At 36.7% G+C, this 23,587-nt stretch overlaps 1 protein-coding gene and 1 pseudogene across 3 annotated transcripts in view; both read left to right on the forward strand.

The window, feature by feature from the left end:
* Positions 1-23,587, forward strand: part of LOC126796238 (14-3-3 protein 7-like) — a 294,280-nt gene that overhangs the window by 214,769 nt on the left and 55,924 nt on the right. Inside the window, exon 1 of one of the 3 annotated variants that reach the window (XM_050523011.1) lies at positions 3,921-3,925. The exons of the other annotated variants lie outside the window; for them this stretch is intronic. The gene's annotated coding sequence lies outside the window, so the exon portion shown is untranslated. Of the gene's footprint in view, positions 1-3,920; positions 3,926-23,587 lie in introns of those variants that run through there. 3 annotated transcript variants of the gene reach the window in all.
* Positions 2,572-5,351, forward strand: LOC126795866 (uncharacterized; annotated as a pseudogene).

Here is a 23,587-nt window from a genome sequence, read left to right on the forward strand (position 1 = left end):
GAATCGGGACGGGATCGGGACGGGACGAGGGTTTTTAAGAATGCATCCCACTCGGGATTAATCCCGGTTGGGACGGACGGGATCGGGACGGGACGGGACAAATCCCACATTCTTATGAAGTTAAATAAAAACCTATATTTTTATTTTTTTTATAACAATGTAACATTTAATAATAAAATTTTAACAAAAAAATGCATATTATGTTCAAAATATTATAATTTACCATTATTATTTGAGTTGATATAATTATAGAGTTATTAAGAACATAAATTAGTTTCATTTTGATACAAATATATAAGAATTTTTAAGTTTTCATTAAAGCTGGGACAGGACGGACGAAGCGGGATAGAAATTATTCGTCCCACGTTCCATCCCACTACTATGAAGCGGGACGGGATCGGGACGGGACGAACGTTTTTAGACCTCCGTCCCGTCCCGTCCCATTAAATTTCGGGACGGGATCGGGATTCCGTTTTTTATGCTCACCCCTACTTTTAAGGGGAAAAAATGCGAGTGTTCCTATCAGATGCGCTTTGAAAAATACATGCAACTGGGCCAGGAAAGTGAGTTAATCAAGAACGAAATTGGGCTCCTGAACCTTTGGATGGGTCTTATTATTGGTGGTTAGTGGACCAGGCTGGTGATTGTGGGTTGGAGCTCTAATTGTAACACCAATTCACACCCGTCCCAAATACATGCGCGTTAGTGGCTATCTTTATTATCATTCCTTACTTCCTTGGTTGAGGAAAGTACAGTCATTTTCCCTGTTTAGGGATATTTTTCAGGAACTGGGATCCTAGAGAGGCTAGTCGTTTAGCAGATGATCAAAGAGTTATGGATTACGCCAAGTATCAATTGTCACTAATAGTATTTTAAACTTCTGCTGATGATCAATGTGGCGGTTCCTGATATTAGTAATATTACAGGTGATGTTGAGTTGTTTTACTAACCTAGCTGTATGCATATATGTAATTTGAACCTACAAGCCTACAAGAAACAAAAGAGTTGGCACACAAAGTGATAAGTGGGGTATGAGAAAAAATGAGATTGTATTTCAATCATATTTAAACGCATGAATTTATGACCTTTCTTTGCCACCTTTTTTTATCCTACAAGAGACCAGAAATTTCAGAAAACATAATACGTACTATTAGAGCATTTTTAACAGATTTTTTATTATAATTTTTAAATTATTTTAGAGAATGTGTTTAATTTTTTACAAAAATTAGTGACTGCAACACACTCTAACTTTGCGTTAATTTTGAGTTATATCACTCGATAAATTTGTCTAGCGAAATAGTTTATAGTTAAAATATTTTAATTTAAAACATTCCTTGTATAGTTATGTATAATTTATAAATAAATTTAAAATACTTTTTAGACATATAATGAATACTTTAAATTTAAATAAAGCTAAAATGGAGAGAACTGATGTAGACATGTTTCTAATTGACTAGTCAAAATGACTTTTAAACTATTTTAGTTAAAATTTAACTAAAATATGGATAACATTGCTAAAAATGCTCCTATGGCTTCAGTTCATCTGGGTTTCTATAAGTTGCCTACATGTAAGTAAATGCATGTATAATAGACACCTTCGCTCCAACATCCCCGAGGAATAAGCTCTTCAATTTCTGGTTAATCGGTTGCCATGGTTGGCAAGGAAGGACTTTCAGAAATTTAAATATGTTCAGCAATGTTTTAAAACTCGGTCAACTAGGCCGAGTACTCGGTACTCGACTGGGTACTGATGCGATTTTGACCTACTCAGTGCCTATACTCAGCGGGAAGAAAATCGGCCGAGTACTCGGTCCAACTCGGCCAAATCGGTCAACTCGGTCAGAAAAAAAAAAAAAAACAAACGACGTCGTTTGCCTTCAACCTTGATTCATTTACTCGTCTGTCTTCGCTGAGTTCGCTCTCATCTCTCTCGCAGCCTCTCAGTCGCTCTCTCACTCTCTCAGACTTACTTCTCTCGCCACCGTCGCCAGACTTTCACTCAGTCACCTCTCACCTGACTCACCCTCCTCTCCTCCTCTCGCGGTCTCGCCGACTCGCCTTCCTCTCGCGGTCTCGCCGACTAGCCTTCCTCTCGCGGTCTCGCCGACTCGCCCTCCTCTCGCTCTCTCTGTCTCTCAGTCGCTCTGACGCTCTCCACTCCATGCCTCTCCCTCCCCGCCCTCTCTCTCGCCGGACTCGCCCTCCTCTCGGGTAAGATTTAGTTTGAACCGTTTGATTTTCAGTTAAAGTTAGAATCTTTGGCTTTGGGTTTTGGGTTTGCTGATTTTGGGTATGGATTTTATTGATATGTTGTTGGCTTGTTGCTGCTTGAGACTGAGATAGGAATTGCCGAATTGGATTTTGATATGTCACATTGTGTTCTTGACTTCTTGTTCTTGACTCCTTGGATATTGCCGAATTGTTCTGTTATTGTGTTGAGCAGTGACTCAGTGAGCATATTGTTCTGTACTTCTGTTGAATGTTGATATGTCACAGCTATAAGTAATAGCAGCATATGTGTTCTTGTTTTGTTGTTCTGTTTTTGATATGTCACATTGTCACTTTAGGAAAATGGCTGGAACAATGTCTTCTTCTGCGTCTAATGCAACATCGAAGATGGATAGACGAGAGTCATTGAAGCGTAATTCAAGTGATATTGGGTGGGAGTACGGGATGTTGATTGATCTAAAGAGATTAGATAGAATAAAGTGTAAGATGTGTGACCACGAGATGTCTGGTGGAATTCATCGTTTCAAGCAGCAGGTTGTCGGAATCAAGGGCCAAGTGGCACCATGTCCGAAGGCTTCAGCAGAGGCTAAAACCAAATGCATGAATGCTCTTGCGGAGTAAAAGGCTAAGAAGATACAAAAGACTGCACATGAAGAAGAAGTGAGGCAAGATGTTGCTATTTTTGAAGGGGCTGAAGATGAGGAAGCAAGTCAAGGGACAAGAAGACAACCACATAGTCTTGGGCCTATGGACAAGTATTCTAACAGAATTAATCCTGATCCTGCATTGAGTGGAAGCAAGAATACAAGACAACAAAATATCCATGATACACTTTTCAAGGAACGAACACATATTGTGTATCAATTTTTGGCAAGATGGGTGTATGAAGTTGAAATTCCTTTTCATGCTATTGATAATGATAGCTTCAAGAGGTTTGTAGAAACGGTTGGTCAATTTGGTCCGAGTTACCGACCTCCAAGCCAATATTTATTAAGGGAGCCGTTATTGAAGGAAGAGGTAGATAGAACTAAGAGTTTGTTGAAGACCCAAGAACAAGAGTGGGCTTTAAATGGTTGCTCTATTATGACCGATGCTTGGAGTGACCGAAAAAGAAGAAGTATTATGAATTTGTGTGTCAATTGCAAAGAAGGCACAACTTTTCTCTCTTCTAAGGAGGCATCGAATGACTCACACATCGGGGCTTACATTTTTGAATATGTGGACAAGTGCATTGAATTAGTTGGGCCATAAAACGTGGTTCAAGTGGTGACGGACAATGCTTCAAATAATATCGCGGCAGGAGAGTTGATGAAGGTGAAGAGGCCAAACATATTTTGGACCTCATGTGCAACTCATACCTTGAACCTTATGCTTCAAGGAATTGGAAACCTACCTAGATTCAAAGGAGTGATTGAGAAGGCAAAGAGCTTCACCATCTACATTTATGCACATCACATGACTTTGGCATTAATGAGAAAGTATACAAAGAAAAGAGACATAGTGAGGCCAGGAGTTACAAGATTTGCAACCGCTTTCCTCACTTTACAAAGCTTGATGGAGAAGAAGAATGAGTTGAGAGCTATGATTACTAGTAGTGAATGGAGTGAAACCAAGCATACAAAGAGTGTAAAGGGGAAGGCAACCATGAATATTGCTTTGAGTGATTCTTTTTGGAATAGGGTAAGTCTTTCTTTAAAAGTTTTTGCTCCTTTAGTCAAGGTATTGTGAATTGTTGATGGGGATAGAAAGCCATCAATGAGCTTTGTGTATGGAGAGCTAATTAGTGCTAAAGAGGAGATTAAAAGGGTATTCAAAGATCAAGATGCTTATTATCGCCCAATTCTTGACATCGTTGATGTGAAAGCCCGTGATCGACTTGATGGTCCATTGCATGTAGCGGCCTACCTCTTGAATCCTTACTACACATGCCAATCCAAGCCTTGAAATGATGAGGTGGTCATGGATGGATTTTTTACTTGTGTTGAGAAATTATTTCCCGACATCCAAACTCAAAATTTTGTGATAAATATAGAGTTGCATAAGTATTTGAAGAAAGAGGGTCTATTTGGAAGAAATGTGGCTAAGGAGGGATGCAAGAAAAATGATGATGCATACGATCCAGGTATGAAATAAGAAGCAGAAGGAAACTCAGCATTAGGATCAAAGCTGCAAGTCCCGAAAAAGGGCTTTTTCCTGAACATTGAAGCCCAAAGCCCTTGGTCCTGTCTGAATATTGATTTGTTTGTTTGCTTGGGTTTATATTGTTTGATTAATTTACATGTTATTTTGTTTATGTGCTTAGTTGGATGGTGTAACCTTTATGGAAACAATGTGCAAACCTTGCAAAAAATGGCAAAAAGGATCCTTGCATTGATTTGTTTGTTTGCTTGGGTTTATATTGTTTGATTAATTTACATGTTATTTTGTTTATGTGCTTAGTTGGATGGTGGAACCTTTATGGAAACAATGTTCAAACCTTGCAAAAAATGGCAAAAAGGATCCTTGCATTGACCACAAGTTCATCGGGATGTGAAAGAAATTAGAGTGCTTTTGAGGGGGTAAGTATTTATTTAGCTTATTGATTTTGCAATTGTATGTATAAGACTATAAGGTTACAAACTAGTTAAATAGTAGTTAGTATTTAGTAGTAATGTAGTACCAAATAAAATTAAGATTCATACTAATCTTCTTCTTTTTTCTTTTTCTTTTTGTGCATTATGTAGATCAATACAAAGAAAAGGAATAGACTAGATACAACAAGGTTAAATAATTTGGTCTATGTCCAATTCAATGCAAGAATTCTTAATAAGAAGAGAAGAGAGAAAGAGAAGAATGTGGATGTACTAATTGCTAGTGAAGCTACTACGGCACAATGATGGATTGTTGATGGTGGTGATGATGATGTTGTTTCGGATCTTCCTAGTGAAAGGGTTGGAGAGGAATCGGGAGTGGATGGTGGCTTAGAGCCTAGGAGAGGTCCTAGAATCCAAGAAATTAGGGAACTTGATGAGGATGATTTTATATCCGATGATGAAGATGAAATAGATGACTTTAATTTTGATTTTGAGTCGGATTCGGAGGGAGTACAAAATGGATATGGAGAAGAAGAATTTGAGGCATAGTTGTAATGGACTAATGGTTGTTTTTATTTTTTAGACATTATTATCTCTTAAATATTGTAATATTTTATGGACTATTTTTATTATTTTGGACATTATATATTAGATTATATATTTTAAAAATAATAATAAAATCCAGAAATTAGAATCCGAGTACTCCTCTACTCGCTACTCACCGGTCGGTCGGCCGACCACCGAGTAGCGAGTTTTAGAACCTTGATATTCAGTAGGGGTTTGAGCATGTTGATCTTAAAACAAAAACGTTGTACATTAATCATGTACCGTGGATTGGTAGATATGGTTTAAGTTACTTTCCCGCATAGAAAAGTTCTTTTGTAAAAATAATTTAATATCATTAATTTTCAATGACTTAGCTGTTGTTTGCACACCCTTAGTTATTTATTAGATTGGTTGTCTGCGTTGTGCTGCAGGTTTGTGTTGCTAAGAAGAATATATAATGAGCCGAACATAGGAGTCACTACGCATTACATAATATACATACAGTTTTTACAAGAAACTGGTTGGTTTTGGTTGCAGTATAACTATTTGTTTCCAAAAAATGAGGTATCATTTAGATAACAAAAAATGATAATTAGATCACATTCAGATGCATAAGTCCTCTTGTTAATTAGATCAATGCAGGAATATTCGAACAGCTCCTCAGCTAGCCTACCAATTAATGTCACTATAATCTGATCTTTTTTTTAAATCCTTTATGGTCATGAAGACTATACATGTTCAGTCCAGTTTCAACCATTATACATGTTTAAATCTTAAAAGTAAATAGGAAAACTACTCTTTACAGTTTCAAGAACTTACACTGAATCGAATCTTGATCACTATGAATAGGGCAAGATAAACCGTCACCTCCTACTTTTAACCTCATTTGTTGAGAACAGTTTTGGACACCATAGCTACTGTACCACCAGCCGCTATGACATGGAAACCTTAAGATGATTGCATAGCATAACACAATTTGATTATGCAATATTGACAGTTAAGTAGACATTCAATTCGCTAAGAACAAAAATATATATATGAAAAAGCAGTAGAGCTCTAACAAATTGACTGATAGTATATAAATTTTACCTTGTGTTTCGATGGATCTAACATGTGGAGGTCCATTACTGACTTCCATGACTCGTCTTTTTTCATTGCAGAAAGCACTTGCCCAATTCTAGCCTTATCCCCAGGCTTACTAAACCTGAAACAAATCAAACCTAGGATGCATTAATATACCAGTAGCAATGTCATATCAAGTAATTATCTTATAGCATTTAAATACTAACTCTGCTGCATATTCAGATTTCTGAGGAATGTTTGGATTGTAAATCACACGTGTGATTAGTGCCGGTAGGAATAATTTCCCCTACATGAAAGACAAAGAATAAGTACCAACAAATTAACATAACAAAACTGTTATTTCCTAACAAATTGAATCTATCAAATAAATTGAAACACACACCCTTAAACATTTTCATTCGCAAACTTGTGAAAATTGCAAACGTCATAGATACAACATTGTTTATATATGGAGTCAATTCCTTGCTAATTCTAACTAGAGTTATCTTAACACTTTCTTGCCTACACATTTGTGAATAACAACACTTTAGTATTTACATAGAACTAAAGCGAAGGAGAAACAAATCACTAAATTAATGGTATAGAAAAAAAAATCAGTATCGAAGGTACCAAACACATCACACACCTATGGTTTCAAGAAAAAACTCAATTATTAATTAATTCTCATTCCGAGCAGTAATAAAGATGGTCTGAACTAGAGTAAACATTTTGATACAACCATACATGTCTTCAAATATATATATAAAACATGTTAACTATTCATTAACACTACAATATAAAATAATATAAAAATATAATTGATGAAAACTAACCACCTAGAAGTACCATCTTCTTCTCATACTCCATTTTATGTTGTTCATTAAAGCATTTTTCAATGTCATTGAATGACATGAAGTGACATATGTACTTAGGAATTGGAAATGTACCCTCCTTGAGAAGCATAATGTTTGGCACTTCATTAAATCTTATTTCCACATCATTATCCACAACCTTGCATCCATTATCGGTGGTTTTGACATGGACATGAAAAATGTCATACATGCAGCCCTCTTTCATCATAGTAGTATGTGCATAATCATGCTCATCGACTATTGCATAGTTTGTATTTGACATGAGTGCTGGCCACAAAATTAAGAATGAGAAAAAGATCAGAGTTTCGTACATGATCTAATACTTGTCTCTTACTTTTCTTAGGTGGTCTTCTGTTGCATCGTGTTTCGGTTAAGCAGTACGACTTTCATAGAAGATTATGTATGATATGCTTGATTTAATAACAATCTGTATACTGACCATACTATCACATCTCTAATCTCTCTCTCTCTCTCTCTCTCTCTCATATGAATCGCTAATGTCATTGTTTCCTATACACATAACTATAAGAAGATTTTGGTAGTGTTTTCTCTTTCTGAATTATTAATAGATGCAAGAACTAAATTGGCTAAATTAGATCAGGTAAATAATTACAAGAAAAAAAATAAAACTAAAACAAATTGAACAAAACTAAAACAAAATCAAAATCAATACAGACAAATCAAACAATCATAAACTAACACTTTTTAATTATTTGACGTAGTGGATGGGGAGAGCATCAGTTGGTAAGGAAATTGGCAGGCAAGTCAATAACCCATCCCATGGCAGTTGCGTAAATTACCTGGAAAGCATGAGCTCTGTCCAAACTCTTATGAACAGTAACGACCTATAACGCGTCTAATATATAGTAAATATCAAAAGAGAACATTTGGAAGTCTGCACGGACCGCACTTTTGTGGCTGTGTGGACGTCCACCTCAAAACTGGCCTGTGAGGAAATTTTGACATTTCGGCTGCCGTGGGCCGGCACTGCAGATTCGACATGCACAGACATGAGTGTCGAAAAAGGGAAGCACGACAGATAGCATCCACGCCGTTGTTACGCATCGCCAGTCACCGGAACCACCTTTTTCTCCTCCTTAATTTCTTAACCCCAGTTGACAAGGTGAGATCCTTATGAGAAGGAAATTCATGGCATTTCTGAAAATTTGATAAATAATTAATAATAATAATGCAGGAAAGATTTCGAACAGGTAGAAAAATTACTGACTAGCTAGGCAGCTAAGAGCATACTACTCAATTGAAAGCACTTATCGAGGCTTACTAGCCCCTTCTGCATATCTGCATAATGAATGAACTCATGGGATGCAACGTGGAGCTAACTTTTGTTACAAAAGTGAGAGCTTGGTTACGCTACATCACTATCGTCAGGGCATACTTAAGGATAAATTTTGATACTATATATATATATATAAATCAACACAAAATATTAAGAAATTAAAAATTTTACATATGACAAGTAGTTTACAATCTTATTCTGATATAGAAGTCACTAATTGATGTGAAATATAATCAACGTGGCTATCATTAGAAGCTTTCTAAGTCCAAAAACTAATTTGGGGTGAGGGATCCTGTTGAACTGCTTGCTCCTCAAAGTACCAAACTCATTTAACATCATTGCTTTCGTGGCATGGGAATGGTATATATGTTTAATGGATCCATGTTTAATTTGTGGTGGCTAACATTGCCGTTTCACTCGAACCTATCCATTGTCCTTTTGCGCTCTAATCATGGTTTGATTCGATTGTTAATTTGGATGGCAAACAATACAAAATGCATGGAGTAGGACCAGTACGAGACTACGAGTATTAGGCCACTCTATCAACCAAAATCTTGTATACGTACGTAGCTAATTTGTAGATAAATTGAGGATTAATTAGGCGAGAGTGCAGCTATTTTCTCTTAGTGTCATTTGTTCCCCATCCTCTCAAATCTCAACCAGAGCTACTGAAAGAATCGAAGATCAAAATAGAAGAAGTAGCTAGGCCTCAAAACAATAGTACGTAAATGGCTAAGCACTTCCTGAAAGAGAGAGTATCCCTCGAAAACTTACAGTATAACTTTATTAAATTAATACCTGATTAATTAATAATTTCGTTAAAATAATATTTTTTACCGGTTCAGACTTATGGGATAACATGCTAAATTAATATTTTGCTAAATTTATAAGATAATGGAAATTTGAGAATTCTTATAGACCACATCGAATATATAAATTAATAATCGCATTATTTATATAATAAGTTTTACATTTATGAGGATTTCATTGAAGCATTTTGTTAACTTAATTATTATCAAATAAAATAATATAATACATCAGACAACATAATATTTTAAACAATGATATATGTGATAAACCCAACAATGTGGTGCATGAACAAAAGGTAAAACTTTTTTTTTCTTTGAAAAAGTGAAAGAAAATATTTATTATACATTTATAAATTAATAACTGTTTCGGGAGAATTATTATTCTACCTTTGTGTGTGTCTTAGTCTTATTAGGTTTCCTGTTAGAGATAGATTTGCATCTCTGTAATAGATTAGGACTCCGAATCCTGCGGGATTCAGATGATGTAATACCTATATATATAAGCTCATATATCATTCAATAATACACAATTTTCATCGTGAAACACGTTATCATGCATTTTGCCCTAAAACCCTGAACTTTTAGAACCCTGGAAATTTTTTTTCTTCTCCATCGCCGGCCGCCTTCATCTCCGGCCTCTGGCATCTTCTCGTCGGCGCTCCTCGTTGGCGACCGCTCTAGCTCGCCGCCGCTGCAGACCCCCTGCAGCCCCCTTGCAGCTACCGCAATCTCCTGCCATGCTACCCCTGCGACCCCCCCCTGCAGCCCCGCAAGGTCTCCTTCGCAAAAACATCTTTTTACCCCGCAAGACCCCGCATCAAAGGATTCAAAATTGCTCCTCACGCATATTCACGCAAGAAACACGAACTTCACAAGCAAAGTCTTCGCTCAAGCGAAGCTACTACCATCTTCTCTACCCTTTTGGGCCTATGGCCTGCCGAGCCTAATAGCCCTTTGGGCTTCATACTATATTTTCTTTTCCTTTTTCCTTTTTTCTATTTCATTATAATGTTCATTGACACATTTTTATTTCTAATGATATTTCACGTGCTCGTATAGGTAAAATCATTGCTCGTCGTACTATGGTGATGACATTCATGCCGAGATGGACGATACTTTTGTCCTCTACATACGATTTCGATCGTATCCTCAAAAGATTTTTATGTCATCGCACGAAGATCGAAAAGGATTTCATCAAGCAATTTCCTGCATGACGATCGATTTGCAGAACAATTTAATTATATGCGGTCTATTTGGCAGACCAACAAGTATGTTTTTCTTAAAGTTGCTGCTTTTGAACATATATATGTATATAAATTATCGGGCGTTATTAGCTTTTTCCATGTTTTCTTTCCGGCATTTCTTATAACACCGATGAGACCAAAGAGGGATATGATTCCCCTCTTGGTGGACGTTTTTCGTGTGACGGTCCTGGGGGAGTCACATTATTATTTAAAAGGGAAGATATCAATTTCGTGTGGTCGCCTGAGTGCACCGTTGTTTTGGGTGCGATCATGAGAATCGCCGATATGCATCGATTATTTTGTGACCATATACATCACAACTATTCTAATTCTGGTTACATACTTGAATATTTCGATTATTCAAAACCAATACAACCCTAGTTTCTCATGGATACGTCGTCATCACGACTGCTATTTGAATTTTTGAGTTTCCTTAAACTCATGTCTATAAACGATAATCCCAAGGTCTACGTACTCATTTATTTGAGTTGATTCATTACTCTGATGAAGCACTATTTTCTGACAAAAGATCCAAAAAATAACGAATTCTATGGGACACACTTAAAGTGATTCAATAAACGTCTATGGCGTTGTATTACCAGAGTTGACCTTGAACCATGCTCCACATCCAAGAAACACATGCCATTTTTGGCACATGTATCTATTTATTGAGGGAACTTTGGAGATGGAAATGTAACATTCTTCCATTCTCAAGTAAGCAAATTTTTTGAGCATCCGGCTAAGGCTCTGTCCGATCCGGTATGCAAGATTTTGTTGCTACAAACTTTTGATTAGTCAATCTATTTTGACTATGTTTTTTGCTTACTATTTTTCAAGTATGACGTTGGCATTGCCATGTTTCTAGAGAAGTTCACCGCGTCGTTGACTCTCTTAATCTTTATTTTGAGAATGTCCCGCCGTGAAATATAGTGTCTTGCTAATTACGTAACCACCTACACTGTCCTACGGCGCAGGTAGTTGTTTTACGGATCTCGTGCGGAGATTGTGTTTTATATCTTCGTGCCTTGCTAAGTTTTCAAAGGCTCTACATGCCAATGATGAATTTTCATCCTGATATTTGTGTTAAGAATGGACATGAATAAATATGTCAGATTTCATTGACAATAGTTTTTTCAAGCTTAGACAATAGCTTTGTTAGCCTGCGGACATAGCTTTGCTTGCCTGCAGCAGTAGCTTTATGTAACTTAAGATTCTTTGAATCATGGGTTCAGTTTTACTGTCTTCTCGGTTTTGACATGATCATTTTTTGGTCATTTTGAACGAGATGTGATGATTCGAGTTCTTTGAAATCCACATGATCATCTATTTTTAATGTTCACGAATCGATTGGAGGATCACCTCACCCGTGCTCCACACGGTGAGGCTGTGCCTATCCGTGCCATGCACAGTGAGGCCGAGCTTGCCCCTCTCGGTGGCTCCATGGCATTCCGGGTGTCAGTGGCGGCATCCCCTCCTTCACAGGAGCTTGTGATGCCTCCCGTGTTTTCTAATGCCTCCATGACAATCTCATATGCTCATCGCTCATTTTGCAAAGCTTGTTCTTTTGAATTTCAAGGAAGTCCTTATTTGCTAAGGCTCCAACCGAGAACATTCCATTCTTACAAAGTATTTAAGGTGACATTAGTGGACCATATCCAGCCGAATGCGGACATTATCGGTATTTTTATGGTATAGGTTAAGAGCATCGACGCGTTGGTCACACGTCGCTTTGCTTTCCACAAGGAATGCTACATTTGCTAAGTTTTTAGCTATGATCATCATACTAAGGGCTCACCACCCTTCTCATCCTCTCAAACCTATTTGATTGGATACCGTTGGAGAGTTCACCTCTATGACTTTGATGATTTCGTTCGGCATATCTACTGGGATCGTTGTTGAACATATTATTCCTCATGTTCATTCATTGCACGATTCAGCAGAGCTCGGACTTGGTTATGGGTACTAACCTACCGATTTTTGCATGGGGATATGTAATGATGTTGCATGCAGTGACACTTATTCGTTTTAGACCCAAAACTTGTCAAGCGTTTAATGCGTACCAGATGGTTACTGGATACGATCTCAACGTTCTTTTCATTGAACGCCTATTTGGTTAAAGTTGTTTATGTGCCTCTATTGTAGTTATCTCAATGGGTCTACTTGCAACGATTAAATATCCTGGTTAGTTATGATTTATGAATCACCAACACTTGTCTGCTTTTTCCAATCTACAACCGTTGATCTCTATCCTGCGATATTAGCATACAGTCACTTTGATGAGACATACTTCCCGTCGTTGGGGGCGATATGGAATGCACCCATTCCGGTTTTAACGCCAGGAATTGACGTGGTGTGGCACTATGTCTCATTAAGATCCCGCACTACTCAAAGTGAGCAAATGTGCAATGCATTATCTACCTCCAGAAAGTCAAAGATTTGATGCTCAATGACTTTACCGATATTGCTAAAGTGACGAGATCGCACATAAATGCTGTGATGTGTCGGTAAGGTTGGAACTCTCAGAATATGGGAGAATTTCATATGACCTGGTCCTAGCACCATTGGAACCATCCCTGACACTGGGAAGGAAGCCGGCGATGGCACCATCGTACGTTGTGGTGTTGTCGGCGCCCGTGGTATTGCACCACAAAACAAGAGCGGCAAACGCAAATATGGACTAGTAAGGGTCATAGCTTCGGTCTTGGCTCCTACCTAGATGAGGAGGAGACCATTATTCTCTGGAATCAAAACCAGAAAGAAGTGAGGTGTGTAGGCACAAGTGTTTCGCCCATCATCAAGAGATATTCTCTAAACATGTGTATCAACTAAGTTTTTGTGGGACGCTACATACTCCTTTTGTTGATGTTAGAGAAGAATAAAAATCTCACGAATTAATCGTATACAGCGCGCATGTGTGTTTAATGGATTGATTTTCCATGATTGATGATGTATTCGATTATGCTTTTATTCCGTTGTAAAGCATCAACGATGAGCAACTTGACCGAAGTGGAAAGAATCAATACAGGTTGAACTAGACTTGTTATGTTGGTCGTTGTTCATCAGTGTAATGAGAAGATGAAGTCATGCGATATATGCATGACTTATGGCGCAAAGATTGTCTCATTATCCTAGTATTGACTACGATGAGTTATATTATCTCGTTATGGACATAATTGCTTTACGCTACTTGATCAGTAGTAGTGTCCATGCAAACTGATTTGCAGCATATGATAGTGGTCATAGAATATCTGTAAAGGGATCTTGACGCAGATATGAGAGTGCCCGAGGGGCTTTAAATGCCTCCAGACCACGGAGAGCTTATGTAATCAGATTGCGACGTTCGAGAGAATGTAGTACAATCGATTGCAAGAACTCATACCCATATGTGTTCATATGAAAGCTAATTCTTGATTCTCTATTCCGTTTAAATAAAGATGATGAAGAGATTCAATGAGCTATAGATTCATATATGTAAGTGTTGTTGGAACACTATTTCTTTCATTATGACATGATTAACTCTGCGCCTATGCATCGTCATTGGACTTGCATTGCTCCTTTGACATGAGTTTAGTTCTACACTTAGTGAACCAACATAAATCTTATCCACACCAACGCTGCCGGCAGCTTCAGCAACATCAACGTACGCCTTGGTGTAGCAGTCGACACTGGTAGCGTAAATGATACATACGGTTCCGATTCGGACCAAAATCAGTCCTTCATTGGTCAATTCCCCCATTCCTTTGTGAAAGACACATTGAATGTGACAAATCAGAATATGTCCAGTTTCGTAGGTCAACTTCAACGAGGCCTACAAGACAGATCGCTCGATGAAATATGGTGAAATTGGTACCGTTGGAAAGGTCTATGTGTCTACTTTCCAGGGACATCAAACATTTGTTCATATCTATCATATTGAGTGAGTTATGGCCGTTTAACAAAATAGGACAGTTCTGTCTTGAAATTTGCAAGTCAGTCAACTTCAACATAGCACTGTGAACTGCTCCGATCGAATTAGGTTGTGAACTTTATGTCATTGGAAAGTCACGGGTGTCTACTTTCCAGAACATTTTATGGTTCGCTAATATCTATTTTGACGAATAAGTTATGGCCGTTTAAATGAGTGAATGTCATTCTACCCGAGAATCTGGTTTTTATTGGAAACTCTTGTTTTGAGTTGTTATGCAATCTTGTTTCCTAAGATTTAAGTTTGGCTAAGTATAACATGTATGATCTAAGGATGTGTGGCTAGATTAATGATTAATTATTAGCTCAAGACTACGTTTGAGAAGCATGTAATGAACGTTGTATACGTTGTTCTTTGTACTCCATAATTATGGCACTAATCAGGGGGAGTTATTTCGTAGACTTCAAGGGGAGTCTACCTCACATGATGCTATCAAATGTAGACGGTGTGTTTTGCTCTTTTTCCCTTCGATCAAGCTTTTGTTTTTACCCAAGTGGTTTTTATTTTGCTTGACAAGGTTTTTACCGAGGCAACGATGTGTGCACCATGCAACCTAGGCATGCGACACAAGGGGGAGTGTTACGAGAGAATTATTATTCTACCCTTGTGTGTGTCTTAGCTTTATTAGGTTTCCTGTTAGAGATAGATTTGCATCTCTGTAATATATTAGGACTCCGAATTCTGCGGGATTCAGGTGATATAATGCTTATATATATATGCCCTCATATCATTCCATAATACACAATTTTCATCCTGAAACAATAAGTTGTTAATATCTGTTAATTTATCGATATATTAATATATCGCTAAAATAATAAATTTTCTCAGTCTATAACCTATTAATTTATAGATGTTTTAATATAGTTTATTCATAAAATTTCTTTAATTTCCATCATTTGTATTCAACTTTTAATTTATTAGCTTATTCGATCACAAAAGCCTTTGAATGTCGAAATAGGGTTATTAATTACTGCATGCATATATCTTTGCCTTTTCAGATCCATCGTAAATATACCCAGGGATGAAAACTAACCTAGCCTCATGAAGCCCAGATCGAGGTGACTCGATTCTACTCTTTCTAACGTGGATCGGAAGGCTCAGCACATGTATGCATGTTATGCCTGATCGAATTTAGGCAAAGCATGGGAACATAGTCTTCACCCAAAATCACCATCATAGAAATCCAAAAGTACGTACATTAATTCAACAACAAGCTAAGCCAGTAGAAGCAAGCACCATCATCCTCTCGATCATGTATCATTTAACGACCTCACATGTAGTGCGGGGTCGTGCGTGGGGTTTCAAACCGACACAATGGGCATGGTTTAATCTGCACTTGTTTTAGAATTGAAACGTACTATTACTGGGTTTCAAATCTAATCGATCTGCATCCTACGTATGTGGAATAATTCTTGGTGATCCCTCATCAGGGTTTATGAATATACAGAAGAACATTGCTGCCACAAACATCGCAGTCAACTGGTCATGCCGCCATGGCCAACTTCGAACTGATAATACCCCATTCTCCATTGACAGCTCAAACTGGGAAATGTTAGATCTCACGTGGAAAACAAGGTTGGATAGGCTGTTGTTGTAGAGTTCTAGTAAGAGACTCTTTTCAAACAAAATGTAAGAGCATCCATACCTATAAATTGGTTTTGCTCACTTAATAGGTGGGAGTAAAAATAAATTTTGTTCTAAGAAAATCAATTTTATATTTTACTCAAGTAAATCGATTTTTGCACACACATATTCATAATTTACTTTAGCAATTCAATTTTATCTTATTATAAAATAATAAAAAAATTATTTACCAGATAGATTTACAACCAATAATAATATGTTACGTATCGTTATCGACTTAATAATTATACAAGATTTCCAAAAAGATTTTCGACTAATAGAGAATTGACATGTGTCACTGCCATGTGTCATTGTCAACAAAATAATTATACCAGATTTTCGATAAAGATTTTCGACTAATAAAGAATTGACACGTGTCATTGTCAGCAAAATAATTGGACCAGATTTCTGGTAAGATTTTCGACCAATTGGTTATGAAACGTCTAATATCACTCATTCTATACTCACACTATTGTGAAGAATCCAAGCATATAACTCATCCTTCTATCTAAACACTTAGCAAACATTTTATTGTTCATCACCCTGATGAATCCTTTCAGTTTTCACAATTTTTTCAGGCCAAGACAACGTCAACAAGAAGAGGATGACGATATGAAGTAATCATTCTTCAATAAGCAGGTGGTCATGGCGGAAGCACAACACGACGATGAACCAACACGACCAAACGGTTCACGTTGCGGTAAAAAACTGAATAAGTCACGTTATAGTCTATCCAAGGGACGCAATCTCATGGAAGATTACTTCATTGAACGTCCAATTTTCAACGTGTAAGACTTTCTCCGGAGGTACATGATGATCAAATACCGATTTAATATTATCATGACGGAACTCTGCAACCACGACCAATCTTGACATCAAGGAGAAGACGTCACTGGTTTGCTAGGGCTACTTCCCCAACAAAGGATGATTGGGGCTCTATGAATGCTGGCATACGAGCCAGTCGCGTATCATACTAAAATTACAAGGATTGGGGAATCGACTACCCTGAAATGTATGAAGGAGTTTTGTAGCTAAGTGGTTTACCTATATGGTCTAAGATACCTCCGTAGTTTAACATCGACAGACCACCACACGACTACTAGCTAAAGGCGAATGCCGATACTTTACATGTATGATTGGAAGCATCAACTGCATGCACTGGGAGTGAAAGAATTGCCAAATCGTCTATCAATTGGCATACTTGAGTGCTTGAGCACCATCTCCCCATTTGATTGCCGGTGCGGATGCTCTAACATATGCAACTTTTTTTTGACAATGAGGAAATTATATCGTGAGCTATCTCTATTAATTAAAGAATTTACCATACATAACTGCATGAGCTCTGACACATGTTTTATGCTTTATCCTTGATTTATTAAATTGGTTATAAAATATATTAATGGTAAAAAAATAAAATTAAAACAATGAAATCACATTTTCTCACAAACTTTACCAAATAACGGGATATAAGATCGATATGACACGTTCAAATAATAAAAAAATAGGTTGGTTATGAGTAGTAAAACATTAAGCACCCACGTTCTTCTACATTCTACATGCGCGTTGGCGCGTGGAATAATGCTAGTATATATAAAAAGCATTGAAGAAATACGAGTTAGGGCCAACTTGATATAAATTGTGAGAAAAATTCTTAGGTGAAGACTCCCCCACTACGTGACTATGTGGCAAACCAATAAAAATCAATCAATTTATTTCTAAGTTCTTGTTTTGCCCCCATTTAAATAAATATTATATCCAAAATACCCCGCAACTATGTCTTTATTGGACAACCTCACTAACACGTGATGCGTTCACCCCACACAAGAACTTCTCATATTGCGGTCCTGACAAGTTTGCTCAAAGCAATGTTATGTCTATTCCGATTTCATGTGGTATATTTATTTCTACGTACTATATTTGAAGTTAAGTAATTGATATATACTATGGTTGCAAATTCACAATTAATAGGATATTGCTTCTGATGATTCAGTTCATGCCAGCTTCATATAGCTAGCTTAACTTGATAGATCATGATTTAGACATAAAGCTTGTTGAGTCTTAATCTTAAAACACTTGTCACATAGCACGAACAATAACAACTCCCCACTTTCAATTCACATCACTCGTCCTGTGTTGTTGTTGACCAGTGCAATTAACATCGATTTTATGATTGCTAAAAGAAAACAATTGTCTGAATTTTTTTTACAAGGCAACTAAAAATTACACTAGAATCCCTACAGTAGCTAAAAGTTAAATAATCGGAAAAAAAATTCTGAGCTAGAAGAAGAAAGGGAAAGGGAAAGGGAGTGACTCCAAGCTTGAACTCTGACTAATTGATGGCATAATTTTTATCGCATCGGCTACAAAGTTTTCTCCATGTTCAATATGGATGAAAGAATTAAAACTGACCAGAGCAGTCAACATCTTGATGTCTGTGGCTTTATACATATGTCCGACAATGTATGAATTATGTATTTATGCACGTAGTAAGAATTAACTATGAAGTATGAACAAATTTTACTAATTTAAGCATTTCAAGGCAAAATAAATGTAAAAAAGAAGAGTTAGGACTTACATATCTTTTGACATGTTTTTAGTCGTTAAAGTATGTAAATGATAAACAACGACTTCAAAATTTGATCAATATGCAATTCCAATTACTAGCTAATTAATTGATTTTTGAACTTTCAAGCGTGCGCATAGTGCACGTTATCAACAAATCATCAGAATTTAATTCAAAATAACATTGAACTAATAATTGAGAATGTCTCAATAATTAAGATTAAGAACCATGGGTGTGGTGTAGTGATTGTTGACCGCGGCAATTTTTTTGATTAGGACTTAAACGTGGCATTGGTTACGAGTTCGATTGTTAACCATAACATTACATACCTCAGTTTTTTTATGGGCCTTGAAAGCGAAGAGCTCGGCTTTTGTTAGACCGCTGAGGATATTACTGTGGCTAGGGCGCCCGATGCAGTACCGGGCTGAAACCATTTCACATGGGGCCCTGCAAGTGATTAGTGTCATGCCGACGTTATTACCTTCAGCTGTAAGGATACTATATAGTTCCGGTTGTGGACTGTCCTCTGCTCGCACAAGTAAGTGTCCATAAATATTGGGGTCCCGAATGAAACAAGTAATTGTCGTGAATCAAAATAAAAAATAAAAAAAATTAATTGACATGAGTCGACTATTTTTTTGGGTACAAGTGACATAAGTCGACTATGAACTGCTCAATAATTATTAGCAAGTCCAATCTTAACTAAATAGTTCGGCTTATCAATGTCCCCCACCATAAAATACACACAAGGAAAGCCGGTGGCTGACATGCTAGTGCAATACAGATAGGTCAGATATGAATGAGAACCCAGAAAAGCCTCTTAGAAAACAATGATAATCTCTTAGAAAACACAAACAATACCGTGTTTTAAGGATTCCCGATCACCAATTATTGTAATGAAAACAAATCGACGACAATACTAAAATATATATCGACCTAGTTTTGGTTTTTTGTGTCAAATTGCCAAGGTATTTGACATTTTTGTTTTGGCTGTGGATTCTGAAATTCTGATGTGAATATTGGACCTGTAATTTGTTTTTGTAGACTGAAACAAATTTGGAAGGATGGTGGCCTAAAACCTAATAAAGCGGTCCAGTTTGTTTGTCAATTACTGATATTATTAGCGATAATTATGCCTAGCTAATTCTATGATTTGTTTTCCATTTCCAATAGAGAACCAGAAATTACGTACAAGTCAACTATGGTTTAGGAAATATTGAAGACACCGACGTAGTGCCTCATGTGGAATTGAGTTCTCTAATCAAGTAACAACTAGTGGAACACATTAGAGTCAAAGAGGGATCAAGATCCACTTAGGGTTTGGTAGTTAACCAAAAGACTTCATTAATGTGAATGCCCTCGTCTTTCTTATATTTGTTTCTGGAAAGGTATGTGTGGGTGCTACGTATAAAAGATATATCGATGATGTTGATTATGAAGCACTATAGTGATCTTGAAGATCTATAAATCTACATTTCGTTCAATGCATAAAAAAATTTATCTACCCTTTGTTTTGCATTACAAAAGTAGAAATGGTAGACAAATTTATATGTAATATCAGCTTTTCATTAGATCACCAACTATTCAAAAGTCACTAAGATTCCGAGCGGTGTGTGAAAATTAGGTTGTACGTATAATATTATAATTAAAGGGAAAAATAGTAAATTGGACAATCATAGCAAATCAGCAACAAATGAAATTACAAAAATAAGGACAAGAAAAACGGTGTCTACAAAACTCATTCAGTGAGGCGTCAAACAATACTAACATAGTTGAAAAACTAACGTACCTAACATGAGATGCATATTATTCTTGCAATTGCACCTTGTATGGTACTTGGAAATATCTATGTCCTGGAAAATTATGATAATACATGCACTTACTCATTACAATTTTATTCCTAATATGAAAGCATTCTTAGATACAGTCGTCTCATTTCAAACTTTATCGCATTTAAAAAGTCATATTTAATGACTTAATTTTTTTTTTCGACTGGCAGCAAAACAACTCGGCTAGTAGGTATAGTGCACGTTTGTTACATTGTACTATCCCACACAACCTTAAATAAGGACTGATAAGATATTAGTCGGGTGTTTGTTGCGTTTCGGTACTAACTTAAATGACATTGCGTAAGACCGAAATATTAGAAACGCTTCCTTAACTCCCCTTAGCGAAGGTTGAGCAAAACCCGACCCTTAGCTAAGGAATTCATTCTCTCTTCTCGTCTGCTCACACCACCGCACCATCTTCTCACCGATTGGCAACAATTACAGAGCATCACCATCACCATCCTCTTTGACAATTTCATTGAAGAATTGAAGCTCCAGTCGTCTCCTTAATCTTCATTTTGGTAAGTTTGATCGATTCTCTTGAAATCCAATTGGATTCTTCCTCCAGTTTCTTACTATTTGAGCCTAATTCCTTTTTCTCTTCTTTTGCTTTGGGTTCTGATCTCTTCCAAACATTGATCTTTTCCATCTTTTCATTTCAACTTCAGATTAGAGATGATTGGAGATTTGGGTATTGCAAAATTTGATTTAAATTGATGACATTGTATAATGTAGAAAGATGACATCTGGGTTAGATCATTCTCGCAAGTTTTTGTTTGTTGAATAAGTTGAAGTTTCCATAGAGAGGTATGAGATTGTGAAAGATATTGGGGCCGTGAAGTTTTGGGTGCATGGTCAGAACAGAGATGAGCTTGTGCAGAAGAAAATACAGATTGTTGAAGCTGGGTAAGATTGACAGCACCAAACACAATACAAAATTAGTGTAGGTTAAGCCTACTCTCATGAGTCCTCCTCAGAATTAACAATGAGGGAGGTACACAATAGTGAGAGGTACCAAACATGCACATAAGGTATGCATCAAAAAGAAACCTAGCATTATAGCAAAATCCCAACCCCACCTCAATCAGCAGGTAGGCCGCAGATAGTTTACTCGACTCAATGGCGTACACTATTCTATCTACCATGCAAAATGGATTTCCACCAAAAAGGCGTGCTGTTTTTCGATCTCTTCTATTTCAGCTGTTAAAATATACCAATTGTGGAGACAGTTTAGTACGAATCGGAAATTCGGAATAGCCAAACTCTAAAGACAAAGGCCGCCGAGAGGTCCCATTTTATCTGTCAGTGTTTCCATTAACCCATGAAGATCGAGTTTGAAGAAGGTGGACAATGATCAAGATCATGCATGTTATTAATTCTAATTTTCGATCTCTTTGCTTACTTCAAAATTACCCAACCATGACATCAGAATCATTGGCAGCTCTCATAAATGATATAGGATAAACGGATCGAGTATTAGTAAAATGATAAAACAGTTACAGTAGACACTAGTGTTGAACACGTAAAATGACATCTTAGGAATGCATCTTGACAATAATACAAATTCGTATTGTTGTCTTAGATTTGCATAGAACTTCATTGTACTACAAGCACGCGATTTAATCAATTGCCAAAATCTTATGATAAACTAGTCGATCTTTCATTATAGAATTACTTCGGTTTCGTCTTGTATCACACATTTACACACTTGTTACTCAAATTATACGATAAATACAATCTCATCCCATACCTTAGGAGATAATATATATCACTAACTGAGGGACCTCTTATCAGAACATGCCCTTGTCCATAGGCGAGTCCTAATCAATTAGCTGGCACCTCTTGTCGTGCCATATGATTACGATTCGATCTTTACCCAAAATTTAATATAGACTAACTATTATATGCCACAAGGTTAAATTGGTGAGCATAAAAACAAACTCAAATGTTGACGCCACGATATAGTGGCATTACCAACCTATGAATGGAGTCAAAGCACGAACCATCGCTTAAGCAGAAGCAATCACCATCTAAATGTCAATGTCTGTCCTAAACTATGAGGATTACTAAATACGTTAAGTGTCTATCTCCTAACTAATAAAGACAACCATTGTGCTGAATTTTTAAAGATTATTCTCCAATGCCTATCCTAGAATAATCTTAAAAATTCAGCACAATAGTAGTCTTGTTAGGGTTCCACCTGCATTTTCTTTCATCTAGGTATGAGCTCTATGTATAAAACCTAAATGGTAGTTCGAAATGTCTCCTAATTTATCAACCAATTTCTAAACACTCCTTCATCATTAAAAAAAAGCTTCTACTTTTAAAAAAGGTGATGCTTAAATGTACTTAGCATATATCTAAGTTGACCCAAGAACCTTTTTTTTCAACAAATTTTCCCATTACCCCTATATTAGCAAATTTAGATCAATAGAAAAAAATAGCTATTATTATTATTATTATTATTATTTTTAACGAAACTAGCAACTCTGTTTCAAGTTTCATGTTTGCTGTTGAAGATCATGACAAATCAATATTTTTCTTTGTGAGATCTGTGCTTCACTTCAAGATTCTGCATTAAATTGAGATACAAAAGCCCATAAAATTATAAATAGCAAAATTATTATATTAAAGATGAAATTTGACAAGGAGAAGAAGATCAGGGAAGAAAACACAATCCACCACACGACCACTATTCTCATTCTACAGTCTATCAAATCTTGGTATCTCCTCAGATTCACATTGTATCTATGTATGTTGTTCTGGTTTCACCATAATTTTGGCATTCTAGGTAGTATTGATCAAATTATTTAAAACTCTTATAGTTGTCCTATGTTTAGCCGATATACAATTATCTTGATTAAGAAACATGACAATTGAGAATGGAGAATAGAGGATGAGCTCTTCGATTTGAACGCATGAATGCACTAGTATTTTTTGTTCTTTCCAAACTTGAAATGGGGTTAAAAATGTCAA

The sequence above is a fragment of the Argentina anserina genome, chromosome 5, assembly GCF_933775445.1.
Source record: "Argentina anserina chromosome 5, drPotAnse1.1, whole genome shotgun sequence".
In the NCBI taxonomy this organism is placed as follows: domain Eukaryota; kingdom Viridiplantae; phylum Streptophyta; class Magnoliopsida; order Rosales; family Rosaceae; genus Argentina; species Argentina anserina.